At 37.9% G+C, this 18,844-nt stretch overlaps 1 protein-coding gene across 8 annotated transcripts in view; it reads left to right on the forward strand.

The window, feature by feature from the left end:
* Window positions 1-18,844, forward strand: part of CDH12 (cadherin 12) — a 619,586-nt gene that overhangs the window by 516,007 nt on the left and 84,735 nt on the right. The window lies entirely within an intron of this gene.

An 18,844-nucleotide genomic window follows, 5' to 3' on the forward strand; every position in this document is an offset into this window, starting at 1 on the left:
TCAGAAACTGCATTAAATTCTAACAGAAATTAGAATAGAAGGAGGAATATATTTTTGTTCCTAAGAATACAATTTATATTGCCATTGCTGTAGGTGAAAACATCATTAATGTTTGCAGTCCCATGTGGATTTTTTTACACTATTCAGAGGAGCTCTGGGAAAATTATAATCATAGAATGTAGAAGATGTAAGTAAGATCAAGTGAGTGATTGTCTGGCCAAGGAAATGGAAGATGCCCATTTACAAAAGACCTTATTCGTTTGTCCACATGTGGTGTAAGCCCCAAAGGTGAGTATCTAGAGGTGTCTATTCACATCTGGCTCCAGGCACTAGAAAAGCAGAGGCCAAAGATCAGGAGTGTTTGAGAGCTGCTAGGCTTTGGAGGGTCTCACAGTCAGGTACCTCCCCGAAGCTGCTCCTGCTGCTGTGCAAAGTGGAGGTGATCTGGAGTGAAGACTCTGAGACACACAACTTCGCCTGAAAAACTCAGGAAAGGACAGGAATTTCTTATGCAACATAGCTGAAATGGCTCATGGAGAAGGTATAACCTTTATGATATAATATACCTGTTATTGTTTGTGTTTTTAAAACATGGCATTATTTTAACAAGATGGCAGAGCTGATGGTGACTCTTCTGAGGGCAGCACAGAAGGGGTCCAGAGAGCTCTGTAGCTGGCCCTGTGCCCTGAGCCATGAGCCAAGTCATGACAAGTACATGGCTGTATCAAGGGAGGCTCCACCTGAACTCAGGTCTTTCTTCCCTGTTGCATGTTCTACATAGTGAACCATTAGGATCAGTGGCAATATCAAAAGTTAAAAAATAATAATCAAGCTCTGACAAACAGCAGTTTTACATAAATGCATCTCCGGTACAAGGGAAGTTGCTTCGGTTCTCCAGAGTTACCTTGAAGTATCTAAAGATTCTGAATTTCTGTTTCAGTCTGCAAAGTACTATGCTAGGCAAGTGTGATGCTTTTGCAGGGGAAAAGAAAAGCTAGAAAAAGGGAAAATTAACTTTGCTTCTCCTGATGTTATGCTGCAATTTGTTTAACCCCTGAAAGTTATCTTTAAGATTTTTTGGCTACAGTGTGGGAAACTAAAGAGAGAAGATCTGTGTTAAATTTCAGCTGAAGATGATTTGAAATTGAAGTGATATTAAAACCTAAAAAAAATAGTTTAAAAAATGGGAGGGGGGAATGCTGCTTCAAGGAAAAGGGGAAAAAAAACCCCCAAAAAATTCCTATCACATCAATCTAAACTGTGATGCATCAGAAGCATCAGTATGGGATGGCATGTATTTACTACATCTCAGTGTGCTGTACCAATGTCTTTGTACTTGCTGCTCTGTGTAATCATCACTCCCTGTTGGATTCCATGTAAATTCCAAGTGCAAGCAATACTTATTTCTTCTGGAAGCATTTCACTCTACAAAACTACTGCACAAAGTGATACAATATTCCCATTGCTCAGTGGTCCCCTTTTTCTTGCAGCCTTATCTTTCAGCCCTCAGGGACTGAAGCTGCATCTGCTGTGGAGCTGTTTCTGTAATAGCTCTCTGAGAGCCTATTCCAGGTAGGCTGTAATTAGACACACCCAGATGGTGGGCACCAAGCAGATGTCCTGCCAGCTTGGGGTGGATATGGAAGAAAGTTTTCTCTTGGCTCCCCGTAGTTTGTCTTTCTCATGTTTTTTTCCCCTCAATTTTTCCTCACAGTGAGCATTTGAAGTGTTTGCTCACCGTTTCTAACATATGAGGCAAACGGAGGCACAGTAATCTAAGGTACTAAACGTTCACAGTGTTTGGTGTAGGCTGAAGCCTAGACATATTGAACTCATGTTACCCACACGCTGTCATGAGCGAAACGGCTCACTTGTGCTTTGATACACAATGTTTATCAGCAATTAAGATTTTATTCTTGGAAACTAATTAACAATTATGTTAATACTGCCAGAGACATAAATAAGCACTCTCAATCATGTCTGTGTAGCCAACCTAGCAGATGAAATGAATGCAGCTAGCTGGAATAGAGTCTGATATTTTCAGTCACATGAGTCACATAAGAAGCCAATCTCCAAAGTACAAAACAGTTATTTTCTGACAGCTTTTATCACAGTAGAACTGTACTTTAAATGTTTAGCCATCTCTGACATTGAAAAGGTTTTGAGGCAGAATATTTACTTACCCAGCAATTTGACCATCATGTTCACAGTGCTGTGTTTCATGCTCCATTTGCCATAAATGTTGACGTGTTTTTCACAGTATTTGGGGCAGCGACAATTTTAATTAAAAAGTTCCTGTATTATTCCTTCACCTTTCTAAATGTTATCAAGTACAGAACAACTAAAAAAAAAAATAAAAGATCAAGTGGATTTGCAATAGTGTTCTGTAATCACTTATGTTTCAAGAGATTTAACAAATCAGTCCTCAGATATCATCTCTCTATAGTATGGTCTTTTTTTTTTTTAAATACAATTATTTAATTTATTAAAAAGCAATTATCAGAAAATGGCTGGGCATCTTACAATATGATAGAAAAATTTGTAAAATATGTAACTTAGGAACTTGTGCTGGTTCTGGCTGGGGTAGAATTAATTTTATTCACAGGGAATGGTATGGGGTTGTGCTTTGGATTTGTGCTGAACATAGGGTTGATAATACTTTCTGAGAATTTTTGGGGTTTTTTTTATTGATGAGCAATACCAAAAGCTGTTTGTATTATGGCTGAGCAGGCCTTACACAGAGCCAAGTCTTTTTCTGCTTTTCACACTGCCACACTGCTGAGGGAGCTGGGGATGCTTGGGAGGCTGGGAGAAGACACAGCCATGACAGGTGAGCCAAACTAAAGAAAAGGATATACCAAACCATATGAAATCATGCTCAGTATATAAATTTCAGGGAAGAAGGAGGTAGTGGGTGAACATCTGCAGTGATGGTGTTGGTCTTCTAAAATCACTGTTCCGTGTCATGGAGTCATCTCTGTCATCTCCCTGCTCTCCTGGAAATGGCTGAACACCTGTCTGTCCTTGGGGAACAGTGAATTAATTCCTTGTTTATTTTTGCTTGTGTGCATGGCTTTTGCTTTCTCTATTAAACCATCTTTAACTCAACCCATGACTTTTCTACCTTTTGTTGTTATGATTCTCTTGCCTGTTCTCCTGGCAGGGGAGTGAGGGTGGGGCTGTGCAGGGTTTGGTGTCTGGCTGGGGTTAAGCCACAACAGTCCATTTTGGACAATAACAAAAATCTTTCTCTGTATTGTCAACCCTGTGCACAGCACAAATCCAAAATATAGCCTCATACAAGCCACTGTGACGAAAATTAAATCTACCCCAGCCAAAACCAGCACAGAATTGAAGATAAATTTGAAGCATGGAAGGCTGCCTTTGTGAATCAGAATGCTTTTCTTGAGGAGGTTTTGAAAACAGCTTTAAAAACTTCCCTGTCAAGAAGCACAACTAAAATATGTGTACATCAATATTTTGGGGATATTTGCATAATATTATATTTTCACAATCCATCTTCTTGCATACTACTTTCTGATTTGGTATTTCTTGGGAGGAAGTATTTAAAACTCTTATCTTTAAATATCTTGTTAGTTTTGAATGTCTTGTATGAGAAAGAATTACACTGTTTTTTAATATGTAAGTTCTCCACAGAGAAAGAGAAAGAGAAAGAGAAAGAGAAAGAGAAAGAGAAAGAGAAAGAGAAAGAGGGAAAGAAGGAGAGGAAGAAAGGAAAGGAAGGAAAGGAAGGAAAGGAAGGAAAGGAAGGAAAGGAAGGAAGGAGGAAGGAAGGAAGGAGAAGGAAGAAGGGAAGGAAGGAGAAGGAGAAGGAAGGAAGGAAGGGGAAGGAAGGGAAGGAAGGAAGAAGGAAGGAAGGAAGGAAGAGGAAGGAGAAGGGAAGGAAGGGAAGGAAGGAAGGGAAGGGAAGGAGGAAGGAAGGAAGGAAGGAAGGGAAGGGAAGGAGAAGGAAGGAAGGAAGGAAGGAAGGAAGGGAAGGAAGGAAGGAAGGAAGGAAGGAAGGAAGGAAGGAAGGAAGGAGAGGAAGGAAGGAAGGAAGGAAGGAAGGAAGGAAGGAAGGAAGAGGAAGGAAGGAAGGAGGAAGGAGGAGGAAGGAAGGAGGAAGGAAGGAAGGAAGGAAGGAAGGAAGGAAGGAAGGAAGGAAGGAAGGAAGGAAGGAAGGAAGGAAGGAAGGAAGGAGGAAGGAAGGAAGGAAGGAAGGAAGGAAGGAAGGAAGGAAGGAAGGAAGGAAGGAAGGAAGGAAGGAAGGAAGGAAGGAAGGAAGGAAGGAAGGAAGGAAGGAAGGAAAGGAAAGGAAGGAAAGGAAGGAAAGGAAGGAAAGGAAGGAAGGAATCAAAACCCAAACCAATAATGTAATCTCTGAGATTTGCAAGAGAAACAAGGAAAAGTTTTTCTTCTGATCATTATGGAGTTCTTGAGACCATCTGAAAATATACATACAGCCATTTTAAAAGCCATACTATCACTAACTATTTTGCATTTAGTTATTCTTTAAATTTAGGTAAAGACAAACCAATTCAGTGAAAAATAAATATTCTTCAAAACATTTCTAGAAGCAATCCATCAAAGATGTTCTGCATCTTTGCAGAACATCTTTATTTGCCAATCTTTCTGAGAAATCATAAGGAGAAGTGTTTTGCAGGTTTTCCTGGCCAAATGCAGACTTTTAGAAGCCTTCTTGAAAGAATCTTCCCTAACAGGCTTTCAAATTCAATTTTAGAGACTAAAAACATCTAGAAAAAAAAAAATAGGAATAACTTTCAGACTCCCAAGCCTTTACCCAAGGCTTAGAACTCCAAAATTCTTGAATTGCACCCATGGCTAGTGAAAATGTATTATTATACACAGTTATGAGATATACAGTGAAAAACTTTTAATCTTGACATCCACTGAAGCCAGGTCAGTGATACTAACCACTGAAAATTCAGTTAATTGAAATTAATAAACGTGGATAACTGGCAATGGTTCAATATATTCTGGACAGCCAATGCAATTGGTTTCTGATAGCATTTCTTGAAATGTGTGTTAAACGCCATTATCAGGCAATTGCTGCAAAAAATAATTACATTAATTGAAAATGTTGCTGTGTCTCAAAAGTACCATCCCCATATTTGAGCAAGCAAAAATAATGGCATATTAAGTCCTTATCTGGTTTAAGGGCAAAACATCTGTCTTGGCTTGGACATTTACTGCAGGCTGCTCAACATTGCACTTGGTTCAGGTGCAGAGAGCTCACAGCCACCTGAGCAACTTGGCTGCACAAAATCTGACCTAGACAAGATGGTGAGTGCAGGTATGGCAGTACATGTCAGTGAGCACCTAAGGATGCTGCATGTCCTGATTACAGGGCACAAGAGCAGACACAGAGCTCTGCAGCCCATACTATTCATGTTGTACGTGCTGTTAACCTTGTCAGCAAGTGGCAGCAACATGGTTCAGTGGTTGCTTGGCTGTGGTATAAGACAATCTCAAGAAACTAGTATGGACATTAAAAGTAACAAAAAACCCCAGTATGCTCTCTTCCTGGGATAGTTTATCTTGTCATTGTAACTTTTTTGCTTTTTCAAACTAATCAAGCTCTTGTTCATCTCAGTGCAGCAAGACATTAAATAAGAAGACATAACTAGATAATTTTAGATAGCTTAGTTCAGAGGTAGAGGAGGTTGTGATGCAATGCATGTAATCTCTCTGCATCACTGCTTCTACTGTTATTTCTACTGCTTGTGTGATACTCCTTTTTGTGCTTTAGCTGACCTTCTGTCTCTCTGCTCTTTGAGTCTTTGGTACCTTCCAAAAATAGCAATAGTGAAAACTTAAAAGCCAGCATGGTCCTTATAAATGTAATTATAACTAAACATAATTTTCCCTTTGTCTTTTAAAGGAAACTTATGAAATGTACATAGTCATTGATCTTAAATGACTGTTAGCTCACAAAATCAGAGTAAGAAGAGAATATTCACCATAAGCCTTAGTTATGTCTATGTCATTAAATTATCTTTGCTAGTCAGCCTATTATTTTGTGCTCTGAGTCCTTTCTCTTCCTGCCTTTCCTTTCATTCTTATCTGCTTTCCCTGAGAGTAAGTAATATATCTGATTAAACGGTAATTAGTGACTTCAGTGGGGCTGCATGTGTGTAACTGAGAATAGAATTTTGCCTACAGAATTTTTAAAATCAAATATGTAATAATTAAAGGAAATTGAAGTGGTGAATGGTTTTTAATATGATGACCTAAAAATCCAAGTAATTGACAGCAAGTTTTCTGAAGAAAAAGAAGAAAAAGAAAAAAAATCTTTTCTAAGCATGTGAAGTAAGGGGAGGAAAGGACACAGCACATATCATGTTTGGTAAGTTGTCCTCCCATATTTAATTTAAATTTGATAAAAATCAGATATGTGCATATTAAAGAGAAAGTAAAAATGAATTCAAGTGCAGAAGTACATCTTTAAATTTAATGTAAAATTAAACTCAGATTCCTCTAATTGCTTTTCTCTTTTTCAATTAAACCTTACAGCATATTCATCATATAATTATTTTTACTGCAATATTTAAGTAGCATGATTCTTATCATTTTAAGTGACTGCAGAGGGCTGGGAAAAGAGAAATCACCTGCCTGGGTTCTGAAAAGACATTTGAAAAGACATCTTTATTTAGTTGGCTGTTTAACAGGTAGCCAGCTGCCTGCAAGTTGCATTCCTGTGCTGCTTGGAGGGCCATTGCAGGTGGCACCTGACAAAGCCCACAGAGAAAGAACAGAGGACAGAAACTGGGCATGCCAGGGCAGTGGGTGCACCAGGTTTCAGCCATGGCTGTAGCACTCCTCATTCTCTGTGGCCCTGACGAGCTGTCTGTTTTTCTGTCCCAGAGTGGCTGTGTAATAAGGTGCCGATAACCATCTGTCAGCAGTCCCAGAGCTTTATCCCTGGAAAGTGAATGGGAGTAGTGGGGAATTGCATCTAGGTAGATACATACTGAAAAGTAGGACAAAGGTCTTCCCAGCCTTTCTGTGGTCTTGATATCTCTTACAGAGGCTTTTCTTTTTCTTAGGGTAAAAAAGGATGGAAGTTTGTTGTTAAATATAATTACATGAAGGTGTGCTTTGGTAAGTCTTTCTTGTACACTATATGGTGACATACCTATAACTTGCCAAGGAGAAATCACTAGCTTTCTCTGTTTATATCTCTACAAAAAGCTACTTTCTTTTCAGGTAAGATAGTTGTTGGTAATAATGACATGAGTTGCTTTTAAGCTGTTTTTGTAACTATATTACATACTATAACTTGCTTCTGACTTCATGTTTGGAGAAGTGGTATTGCTTCTGTAGGAAAAAAAAAAATTATCAAAAGCAAAAAGTCTTTAAGTTTCTTATTGTATTATCATTCCATTAAATTAGTTTTGTGCAAATACGGACAAAGCACACTGCATTCACAAATGTGGGAGCGTACTTTACAAAATTTGTTGGAGCAAGAGTTGATTTCTAGTGCTGCTGCCTCTAAACAGTGGTATTTGTAATTTTTATCTTAGGAAAAACTCATGGTTAAAGGCCTTAGGTGGATTAATAAAGTATGTTCAATTCCTACGTTTCATATGTACGGAACAAAGGATTTGAGATCTCATCATGTGCATGCTTCTGTTTTCTAGTTAAGCTCAGTTCTGACCAGAATTGGTTTTATACATACTGTGTGGGTTACATACTAATGCAAGCAACACACCTGCCCTTTTCAGTTCTTTGCTTTTATGAGTTTCCACACAACCTAGAAATGTGCGCTTCCAGCCCAGAAGGCCAATCATGTCCTGGGCTGCATTCAAAGCAGGGCAAGGGATGGGATTCTGCCCCTGTGCTCTGCTCTGCTTGCTCTGGTGAGACCCTACCTGCAGTGTTGCATCCAGCTCTGGCATCCCAGCAGAGAAAGGACATGGACCTACTGGAGCACGTCCAGGGAGGGCCATGACAATGATGATCAGAGGGCTGGATCACCTCTCCTATAAAGACAGGTGGAGAGAGTTGGGGTTGTTCAGTCCAGAGAAGAGAAGACTCTGGAGAGACCATAGAGAACCTTCCAGCACCTAAAAGGAGCCTGCAAGAAAGCTGGAGAGGGACTTTTCACAAGGGCATGAAGTCACAGGACAAGAGCTAACGGCTTTAGACTAAAAGAGGGTAGAATTAAATTGGATATTAAGAAATGCAGAAGAAATTCTTTACTGTGAGGCTGGTAAGACACTGGAACAGGTTGCCCAGAGGAGTTGTGGATGCCTCATCCCTGGAAGTTTCGGGGTTTGATGGGACTTTGAGCAACCTGGTCTAGTGAAAGGTGTCCCTGCCCACAGCAGGGCTGTTGGAACTAGATGGTCTTTAAGGTCCCTTCCAACTCAAATCATTCTATCATTCTATAAGGAAATCTGCCTTACTGTAACATAGCTTAAAGTAAAAGGCTATTACATAGTTTCTTGTAGAGAAGCGCACAAATATTTTATTACCAGGGGATGAGGGCAGAAAAAAGGCTAAATTATTATGTTTGTTTCAATATTTCCTTGTAATGATTGGAATACTAATGCATCTTTTAGTGCATGCTAATCAGGAAATGAAAGAGATGAAAAATGAGATACCATTAGGATGGTGTCTTTCTAATGGTCATATATTGTTAAATTCAGTTAAGAACATAAAGTGTATAAACCCTGGAGAGAGAAGAGTTCAAATAAACGTATAATTCAGACATACACTTGCAATGACATTGAAAGACTTATCTGTTAAAGTGAGTCCTGCCCCACACCATTAGTAGAGGGTGTATGGAGTCCTTAGTCTGTGGGGTTTGCTGTCAGAAAAATTCCTTGGTGATTTGTGCAACAGTCTCTATAAACATAATTCATTAGTCACTGCTAATAACAGTCGCAAAGTCTAAAAATGGCAGAAATAGTTTAATTTTATTGCTTTATTTCAACTTAAACCACTGAATCTTTGTGTATTTAAGGAACTTAGGATGAAGACCTGCTTATCTTGACACAAGGGCCCTGGTGTACCTGAAACAAAGTATGTCCCACAGTTACAGAGTCTGGCTCAGAATATCACACTGAAGTTAATGTCTTGAGTCAAACTATCTGACATCTTTCATTTCTTCTTTGTTGACAAAGGGCTTACTGCAAGGGTGCTTCTGCTTAACCTTTCTTGCACTGCCACTGTTCTTCAGTTAGATGCATTCCCCCACTGAAAATAAGGAATAATGAAAACATAAGTCAGCCTTTGCAACAGAGTCTAGGGGCAGAAACTAATTTCAGTGAAGGTAAATAAAAAAAATATGTCTGTGTGTATATATATATATATATATATATATTCTTTGAATGCATTCTTACACTGTGAGACATGAAAAAGAACCACAGTCAATAAGAACAAGCATGCTAGAGGTAGAAGTTAGATTCTGTTGAATTTGGATTAGTGCCATAGCACCTGTATCAAGTTTTTAACACCATTGAGCTCCTGTGTCATTTTAGCTCGATTTCATGAGATGAGTTGTTCTAGGAGTGTACTAATGCAATCCATTGTGGAAACTAACACTGGGCTTTAAAAATTAGTCAAGTTCAGCAGATTTGGCTGGATCTCCAGATACCTAGAAACTAGCATGGCTTACCTTTCTCATTAAACATATTTTTTTTAAGAAATAAAATTTGAAGTGATAATCAATCTTCCTTTTTCTAGCTAGGGAATTATTAACCTTAAAAAGCTTAGAAACTGTTATAGAATGCTTTTTCTAGCAATTGTATGATTCACTATTAAAAGTCTTGGCACTGTGTAGTTTCTATATGCAAGCCTGTTATTACCACCATCAGTTTACAAAAAACAAGCAAAACCAAAACTCAAGAAAGGAGGACTTGATAGAATATGGAATCCTGCTAATTATATATGTGAAAAGTTTTAACTTTATCAGGTCAGTAACAAATACCTGTGTACACACACACACACACACACACACACACACAGAAGCAAATGTATTTGCTCTATTATGGCCACAGATCCAATTTGTAAGCATTTATATATGCTAAATTAAGATGTCAAAGTCTGGAGATAACTTTAAATACATTTAGTTCAGTGAAAGATACATAGAAAACTAAATAAACAGAGAACCAATCAAAAGAAAGTGAAAGCTAAGGTGTCCTGTGAATGAATCAGGCAGAGAACATGCTCATAAAGGTAAGAGTTCTGCCAAAATCTATTAGTATTGTCCTGAGTAAAGTTTGAGAGACTCCAGGTTTAAATGGGAAAGTCATTTTGAGCAAGGAGGCACTTTGATTCCTCAGAGGAGTCTGCTTTCAGGGCTTTCCAGAGTTGTGATGAAAATGAAACTGGACATCATAGATGCTTTTTCTTTTTGGCTCAATATATGAATTTATTGCATTAAATAGAGAAACATTTGTATTGGATTCACTTAGAGTTTGTATGCATTGGTGCAAAATCCCTGGACATGCACTGTGAGAAGCAGCTTTGCACCCAGGGCTGCCTGAGCTCATTAGCACATGTCTGTGCAGAGACTGACATGTCCTGTATCTCAGGTGAATGGATGAACATTGTTATGCTGTGTGGCTTTTAGCCCTCTGTTGGCACACAGCCATGTGGGAAAGTGTCCAGAATTAGCACCAAACCATTTAGTCTATGTCTGATCTTTTTTTGGCCTGTGCATTATCAGTAAGTACAGTGTTTATATCTAGATAAGTGCCTTGTTTCTCAGGCACCTCAAAATTTCTTGCTGATTCATCCAGATATGTTTGGTCTACTGTCATTTCTGTGCTGAGAACAGTAATGACAGGAAGCCTGTGGAATGGGTAGAGGGGAATGGAGACAGAAAAAGACCCCCTCTCTGACAAATGCTGCATTAAGCCTGATGAAAAAAATAATGTATTTTCATTAAGGGTCGACCACATAAGGATGTAGGACCCTGTGAAATGGTCTACCATTGTACTTAATTGAAGGATCAGGCAAAACTAAATACTACCTAAGATATGGTATGAAGACAGAAAGAGGGTAAGATTCTTGCTAAAATGAAAATTTGGACTTGTATTCACTATTTAAGGTCTAAGATTGATAACAGAACAATAGATGTAAACATATTTATTCTCTGAGAAGAAATACTAATAATTTGAAACGGCCATTTAAAGTAAATCAGAAAAACCCATGCATTTATTTAATGGATAGACTCAGCTCCAGCTCATTTCAAATCTAGAGATCAAAATTAATAGAAGAGTAATGAAATATATTAGCTAATGGTAAAACATTCTGAGAATTTTTGGAAGACAGACATGGATTGCTTCCTACTGAGGGAAAAAGTAGGGGAGTGAGGTAGAAAGTTTTGCTTTTCTTTTTACCTTTTTTATTTTCTGTGACAGCATGCAAATTTTACATCAGCTGCAGGATCACAAGAGTGGGTGAGGTTGGAGGTGACCACAGTGGGTCACCTGGTCCAACCTCCCAGCTCAAGCAGGGTCATCCTAGAGCACGTGCCACAGGATTGCATTCAGACAGTTCTGGAATGTCTCCAGTGAGGGAGACTCCACAACCCCTTTGGGCAATCTGCTCTGGTGCTTGGTCACCTCATGTTCAGGTGGATCTTTCTGTGTATCTGTTTCTGCCTGTTTCCTCTTGTGCTGGCTCCATCCTGTAGACACCCTTCCTCCAGATACTCATACATATTAATCCTGCCCCCTCTCAGTTGTCTTTCTCCAGACTAAACAAGTTCAGCTCTCTCAGCCTTTCCTGAGGTTCCCCAATCCCTGAATCATATGTGTTACCCTCTGCTGGACCTGCTCAGGAGCTCCATGTCTTTGTTGTACTGAGGAGCCCAGAATGGGACAGCCCTCCATATGTGGCCTCACCAGGGCTGAGCAGAGGGGCAGGATCACCTCCCTCAACCTGCAGGCTCTGCTCTTCCCAGAGTACCCCAGGGTCCCATTGGCCTTCTTGGCCACAAGAACAGCTTGCTGGCTCATGGACAGCTTGCTGTCAAACAGGACCCCCAGGTCCCTCTCTGCAGTGCTGCTTCCCAGCCCTCAGCCTGTTCTAGTCCATTGGTTTAATCCTTCCCAGATGCCTGTGTTGATTTTTAGAAGGTTTTTATCTAGCCATCTCTCCGGTCCTTCTGAAGGGCTGCAGAGCGCTCTGCAGTATTGGCCAGTCCTCCCAGCTTTCTGCTTTATTCTTCTCAGTAACAAAACAACCCCAAAACCAAAACTGAACACTCTGCTACTGAATAACACGTTGGGTCATCTCTACCCTCCTACCCTTTCTTGAGAAACAGGTGCTATGACAAGTTTAGGTCTTTAAATAAAAATCAGCATAACACTCGTAAATGCATAGGACATTGAAAAAATGGTGGAAAAGGATATATTGATTATTAAATATTATCTATGAATAAGAAATTGAAAGTTTTCTTGGACCAAATTCCTCATCTGGCTAGGTGAATGGCACCATCTGGTGGATCTATATTTTGGAAAATATTTTCTGGAAAATGAAGTCATAACTTAGATGCTGTTCTTCTACTCTCAAAACAGAATATATTGCAAGAAGTGCTAAAAGTTAAATAAGATGCGAAGAAATGTAACAGTTATTAAAAACATAATTTTCACCATTGTTCATTTTGGAAAATTACCATTATATTTTGCACAATAAATGCCATGTGAGTAATAAAGAGAACAAAGAAAATGAGTCAAAACCAATTTATTAAGTGTTTACTTGAACTCTCTGTTCAAAGCTATGAGCATCTATTAAAGAACCAATTATATAAATCTGTGAAATAGTTTTCTGAACATGGTAATGGAGTACAGGAAATTCAAATAATATATAGATTTGGGGAGTTTGTGGGGGGACACAAATGGCCTCATTTACTATTTCATTACATTGCAACTCAGTTGATTTGAGGATTTCTGTAGCAGTAGTTGCTTTTCGAATACAATCACAGTCACTGATAAAGGCATTCTGTTAGTTACCAGAGCACTGGAAATCTCAATTATCCAGTCAGATGTTCCCATGCAGGCAACACAGGTGACCTTTATCCGTGGGAATCTTTGACTACAGCATGTGCTGACACCTTCTGCCCATGGTATTTGCCCTGCTGCATTGCACTACTTGTAACTTTTCCGGTAACTGGATGAACTGGATACAATCCCAGATTTCATTTCTGCCAAAGATTATGCAGTCTATTGGATCCACTGCTCATACATGGCTGCCCATGAGAAGAATATTTAAGAAACACATAATCTTCATTTATAGTGAAGAGGAAAATATTGCAGGTGACTTTTCAAAAAAATTTGCAATTATCCTAAATAAACAAATAATACTCAAGTCAATGTAAAATAATAAGTATAACCAAGCAGAGTCTTTGTGTGGCCTCAACCACCATCTGATGTGTGCTTAAGAGTTTTCAGTGAGAAATTCTTAGAATTACTTAAGGACAATAATTTTCAGCTGCAAAATTCAGTTACCATTGGGAACCCTAGTAGTCCCAAGAATGTAATAGAAACATATTGAAAGTGACAAAGAAAAATTAATTAGACATTTTTACAAAACGGTCAAAGAGCACATTCCTTTATTCAGTGTGGCCCTCACATGCCTACTGAATTTTAAGAAAATAAGACTGTATTCTGCATTATATTTAGCTGCAAGAAAAAAAGAAATGAATGAATGTTTTCTCCACTATGTTCCTATACATTTATCCTCAACTAGTCTCCATTAACATTAATTACTATTAATTTTCTTTTTAACTTTTGATGATTAAAAAAAAAATCACAGCAATCTTCAGAGTAAGAAAAATGAATAAATTAAAACCCAGAAAATCATAAATGGCCTGATACTGCTTAGATTTCTCAATAAAGTGTCCTTATTGTTTACTTAGTATATTTTTTTTCAGTATCTTGATATGAAGCCTCTTGTTGACAGTAGATACAATGGGACCAGGAAAAAACTTGTTATGATGCAGTGTGAAATAATTCCTTTGCAATACATTTCCAGAAAATACGTCACATTTATTTATTCCATAGTTGATTAAAAGATTGAGATACGTCAAAAATAGTTATTTTGAATATAATTTTATTTTATGAAACAAAATGGAAAAGAATATGAAAACAAGAGAAGTAGGCTGGTTAGTGTTGAGGAATGAAAAATGACTGAATGTGCTGCATCCAGAAGCATAGGTTTTTGGGGTTTTTTGTTTGGTTGGTTGTTTTTCTTTTTTTTTTTTCCTGTATAGACAAATCTAGGGAAAACAGAAGCTGCCTCAGGAACATTTTATCAAGCTAGACCTGGGCAAGGTTCAAGAGTGAAAGACCTAGAGAAGAAAGTAGCAGGGGCACAAGGGAGATGGTTGCATAACAGGCACAATAGGGTACCTCTCAGGAAAAATAGGGAAGGTAAGAAAATGTAATAAATAACTATGGGAAACTGCAGTTTAGACTGGATGAATTTCCTCTGTGCAGCTCACTAGATGTAGGCTATGGGAATGGGAATAGGAATATGGCTGGAAATTTCAAAAGGTATGAGTCTTCTCAGCAGCCAAGGAGAAGAGCTGCAGTCAGCCCAGGAAGATCATCACTGTTCTCTTAAGAAATATTAGTTCTAGCAGCTCAGTGGATGACTTGGCATTTTAATTGATTTTGCTTTTAGATGGTAACTTGTCCTATGACTAGACATCTTAATAAATTTGAGAGGAAATTTGAGAACTTACTGCTTTCAGATGCTGGAATTTGGAGCACCTCAATGTGCCTTTGCAGATACCTCTGCTCCACTTCATCTAAATGGTTCCAGAGTTGTAGAAAAATTAAAGAACAAAACTGACCAACCAACCAACCAAACTAAAAGAAACAGAAAACCCCAAAAATATCAAACTAAACCAAACAATTAAACCAATAAACAAACAAACAAACAAACAAACAAACCCCGAGAAAACCACAAAAACCACACAAACAAACAAAAAGTTATTTTGCAGCAGGAATACGAGATTGTTCAACTGGACTGCAGTATCATTATTTTATTTGCTGTAGATCTCTAGCAGTTAATAAACAAAAAATGAATGCTAAAGACAACTGCTGTCTTATGCCTGAGGCTTGCTACTAATTTTATCCCTGTTGAATAATTTGGATCTCATTTCAGGGATCAGTTAAGTTGACAAATGTGATTGTGGCTCTTGGGGAAGAAAATTATGTCAAAAATGTTTATATTTGGGAAATAAGTGATAATTTATTAAAAGCTGGGGGGTTTTGTCTCCTCTAGCATCTGTAACACATAGGTTGAAGTACATTTCTAAAAACTTTTGAAATTTTTCTGTGAATTAGGTTTCAAGTGAATTAGGTAAAAGTTTCAAATGAATTAGGTAAAAGAATCTTGGCTGCCATGTTTTCATAAGTGCTAACATCTTCAAATTGATCTAGTAAGTTACAGAAATATAATTAGAAACATAAGATTATAAATTATTTGGAATCTAAACACCTCTTTTTTGAAGATGTTAATGCCTCTTTGCAAGGGGGAGAAAAACATTTTGGATTTCTTGTATTTATCAGAGATAGGTGACACAAGGTTTTCTATTTTAAGAGTTCCTACAGAGTTCAATCACATACTGTGGATACAGAATGCATTCTCAGTTAGTGATCTGAAGAAAGGAGTGCTTGAAGACTCATTCAGGCAATGCTTTGAGTCAGTATTTCCAACAGAAAGGCTGCTCAAAACCAACTGATAGCTCACAAAGTCAATTATGAAAATTTAATTTCTATCCATTTTCTCTGGATAATTATCAACCTGATGGGAAACATCTGGTTTGATATAGACTGATAGAGCTGGATAGATTTTGAATTTCAAAACACCAGGAGCATTTAAACACATGGTCCTTTGCTATCTAAGGTAAAGACAAGTTTGTTGTTAATTTTAGGATGAATGGATCTCAGCCTTCTGAAACAGAATTTTAAAATGAGAAGTTCTGCATAAAATTAGCTGAAATAGTCTTAATTGGCTAAAAGATAAGGATAATAATTACACTTTGCCAGAAGATACACTTTTTGACTAGCTTTGAGAACAGTTTCTTTTGTTATCCATGGGTAAACAAGAACTGTTGTAGGTGGAGGTGTGAACTTACCTCTGGCACACAGGGAAGAGTGGAACATACATGAATAGAGCCTTTAATGTCATCTGGAATAACCCCAGGACCACTGGCTGGCTCTTCATCTGATCTGGCATCATTCCAGTTAGAAGCTTTGCAGCCACAACCCACACCATCCGTATAACACAGACTATCCCATGAGGGTTCAGGCCTCTTTTTAGATAACAGAGGAATTAAAATTTAATTGGTAACTGCTCATATTTTGGAATGGGCAGGTACATTAACTTTTAGAGTGTTGATACTGAGTTTCAGGTGACTGAAGTTCAACAGTAGAACTTCAGTACCCACAATTAGGACACACTGATGAAAACAATATTAATTTTAAAATAGAGCAATCTTAGAGTTATTGTCTTCTCTAAACAGAGGAGGTGGGGGTTTTGTCCCATACTTCAAACCTTCTTCTTCACCATATTCTCCATCATATTTCTTGCTGCAACATTTCCTTGAATCTCTCTTAGGAGGTAAAAACTGAGTCACAAAAGGCAGGAATGATACTGAAGTCAATTTTGTGTCAGTGAAGAGTTCACTCACTGAAAACTCAATTCAAGATTGCCAATTTTCCAGTTAGCCAATTATGCATACATAAAAATGTGTCAGGGAAAAATTTTAATGCAGTAGTCCAATTTATGTAGAAGACTCTATTTCTTTTTGTTTCTCTACCAGCAGTGGTCTTTTTCTACCTATCATAGATAAATGTATATCTTTCAAGCTCACTTGATAATACTGTTTCATGTTTCTGAAAATACAGATTTCCATTGATCAGGAGTGCTCATACAGAAGAAACTGAGATGGAACAAAATGAAAGAAAGAGTAACATTGCATGAGTCAGGAAGCTGTTTTAGAAAACAGGTGTATACCCTTGTTAATGATTAAATGAAACATTAAAGTATATGACCAGTTGCATGTACAAAATTTTCCAGAAAGACGGGCAGTACAAATTTGAACCTCCTCAGGCAAAAAAATCATCTGAACTGAGAACTTCCACAGCATACCCGAGTGTCTTCCACTCCTAATGCAAGCCTGGAAACAAAAGCTTTCTTATTCTTGCCTGTTTACCATGCTCAAAACTGAAATGCTTTTCATGCAGTGACTAGCATTATGCTAACTTAAACTCACATTTTTTGCGTCAGTATTTTTTTTTTTTTTCTGTTCCAAAAGTCACACTGTCTTTCAGTTTTTAACAAATTGACCAAAAAGAATATTGGGTATTTGCATAGCCACAGGTTGCAAGATGTTTTCTTCTATCATAAAATAACTTGTCTCATAAAATATTGTTCAAAATAAGCAACATTTTAATTCTATCAGTTCTTGAGATCGTTTTTTGACTGCTTCTTGACTGTAGTACATAATTCTTTCAAAGATGTGAATTTGAGGGATTTGAAAAATAGGATGTACTTCTTCATGCCTTACTTTGCGATGGTGTGGTATTCTGCATATTGCTACATTTCCAAATTATGTATATTATTATGTCATGATCAATGATGCAACAGAAGACATCTCTATTACCATCCCACTACAGGGCACAAGAACTCACTGCACATTAAACTGTTTTAGAACAGTATTTACCACTGAGGCTCTGAAGGTTCCTGGTTTCGTTTTATCATGGAGAAACTAAGAAACAGTAAGATATTTTATTGAGTAACAGTCTGGTATTGAATTAAGAACAGGACCAGATCTCTGTTACCATCTTCTGCTTCAGTCTTTCCTCATGCTGGGAAAAACTCTGCATGCAGCATCCTGAAATTGAGTTGTGCTTAGTAAGGCAGAAAAAAAGGAAAAGCATGTTTCTGTGACCTTTTGGCAAAGAACATCTTCCCAGTTGTGCCTGAGAAGTGCATTCCTCCGGTGAAACACTGACATCTGCTTTGGCTCAGTGGACTTTTCCTAACAAAACTGGATGCAAATCTCCACTCTGGCAGCAGACAGTCCAGAAATTTGCCTGCTGAGAAGGATGCTTGAGGTTTTGTTTACTAGGACTGTATTATCAAAGCATTATATTGATCCAAATGATGAAGTAAATGCAACATTTGTTTTAATGTTCAGGTCAACAAAAAATCAGACTGGTACACTAGAAGGTTTTAAAATGATTTTATGGAAAAAAAATCAAAACCCATGCAAGCACATAAAAAGGAGGGAGTTTTCACACTAATATAAGATATTTGAGACAAGAGAGTCATGCTCAGCTTTAAGTGTGTATATTTAAAACTTCCATATGTGTAATATGACCTTGGGGTTTGAATTCCTTCTCTCTCCTAATCATGAAAGTTCTCTTTTCAGTGCCATGAAATTAGCCAAATATGTGTAGTTGTACTATGATAGCCTTTTATATCTTCAGGTAAAACTTTTTAGATTTTTGCTAATTAAGTTGCAACTGTTCCTGATGTGAAATAATAATGATACTTAGTTAATGCTATAGTGTCTAAAGGCTCTGAAAAGAACGTGATGTCATACCAGGCAGCAGCATGATGCAATAGAAGCAGGGCTGTGTGATGGAACAGTGTGTGATGAGAATTTGGCATCCAGAGTATTTGAAACACTCATGGTTCCCAAAAAGGTCTTATCAACTACCTATTAACAGTAGCATTGAATCAAGTGCACATGTACCTTCCATCTTAGTTTTAACCCAAAATAATCCAGTTCACATGCTGAAAGAGTGTACTGAGGGCAAGGGAAAGATCTGCTTCAATAGTGCTCTCC

Source organism: Zonotrichia leucophrys, chromosome 2, assembly GCF_028769735.1.
Source record: "Zonotrichia leucophrys gambelii isolate GWCS_2022_RI chromosome 2, RI_Zleu_2.0, whole genome shotgun sequence".
In the NCBI taxonomy this organism is placed as follows: Eukaryota; Metazoa; Chordata; class Aves; order Passeriformes; family Passerellidae; genus Zonotrichia; species Zonotrichia leucophrys.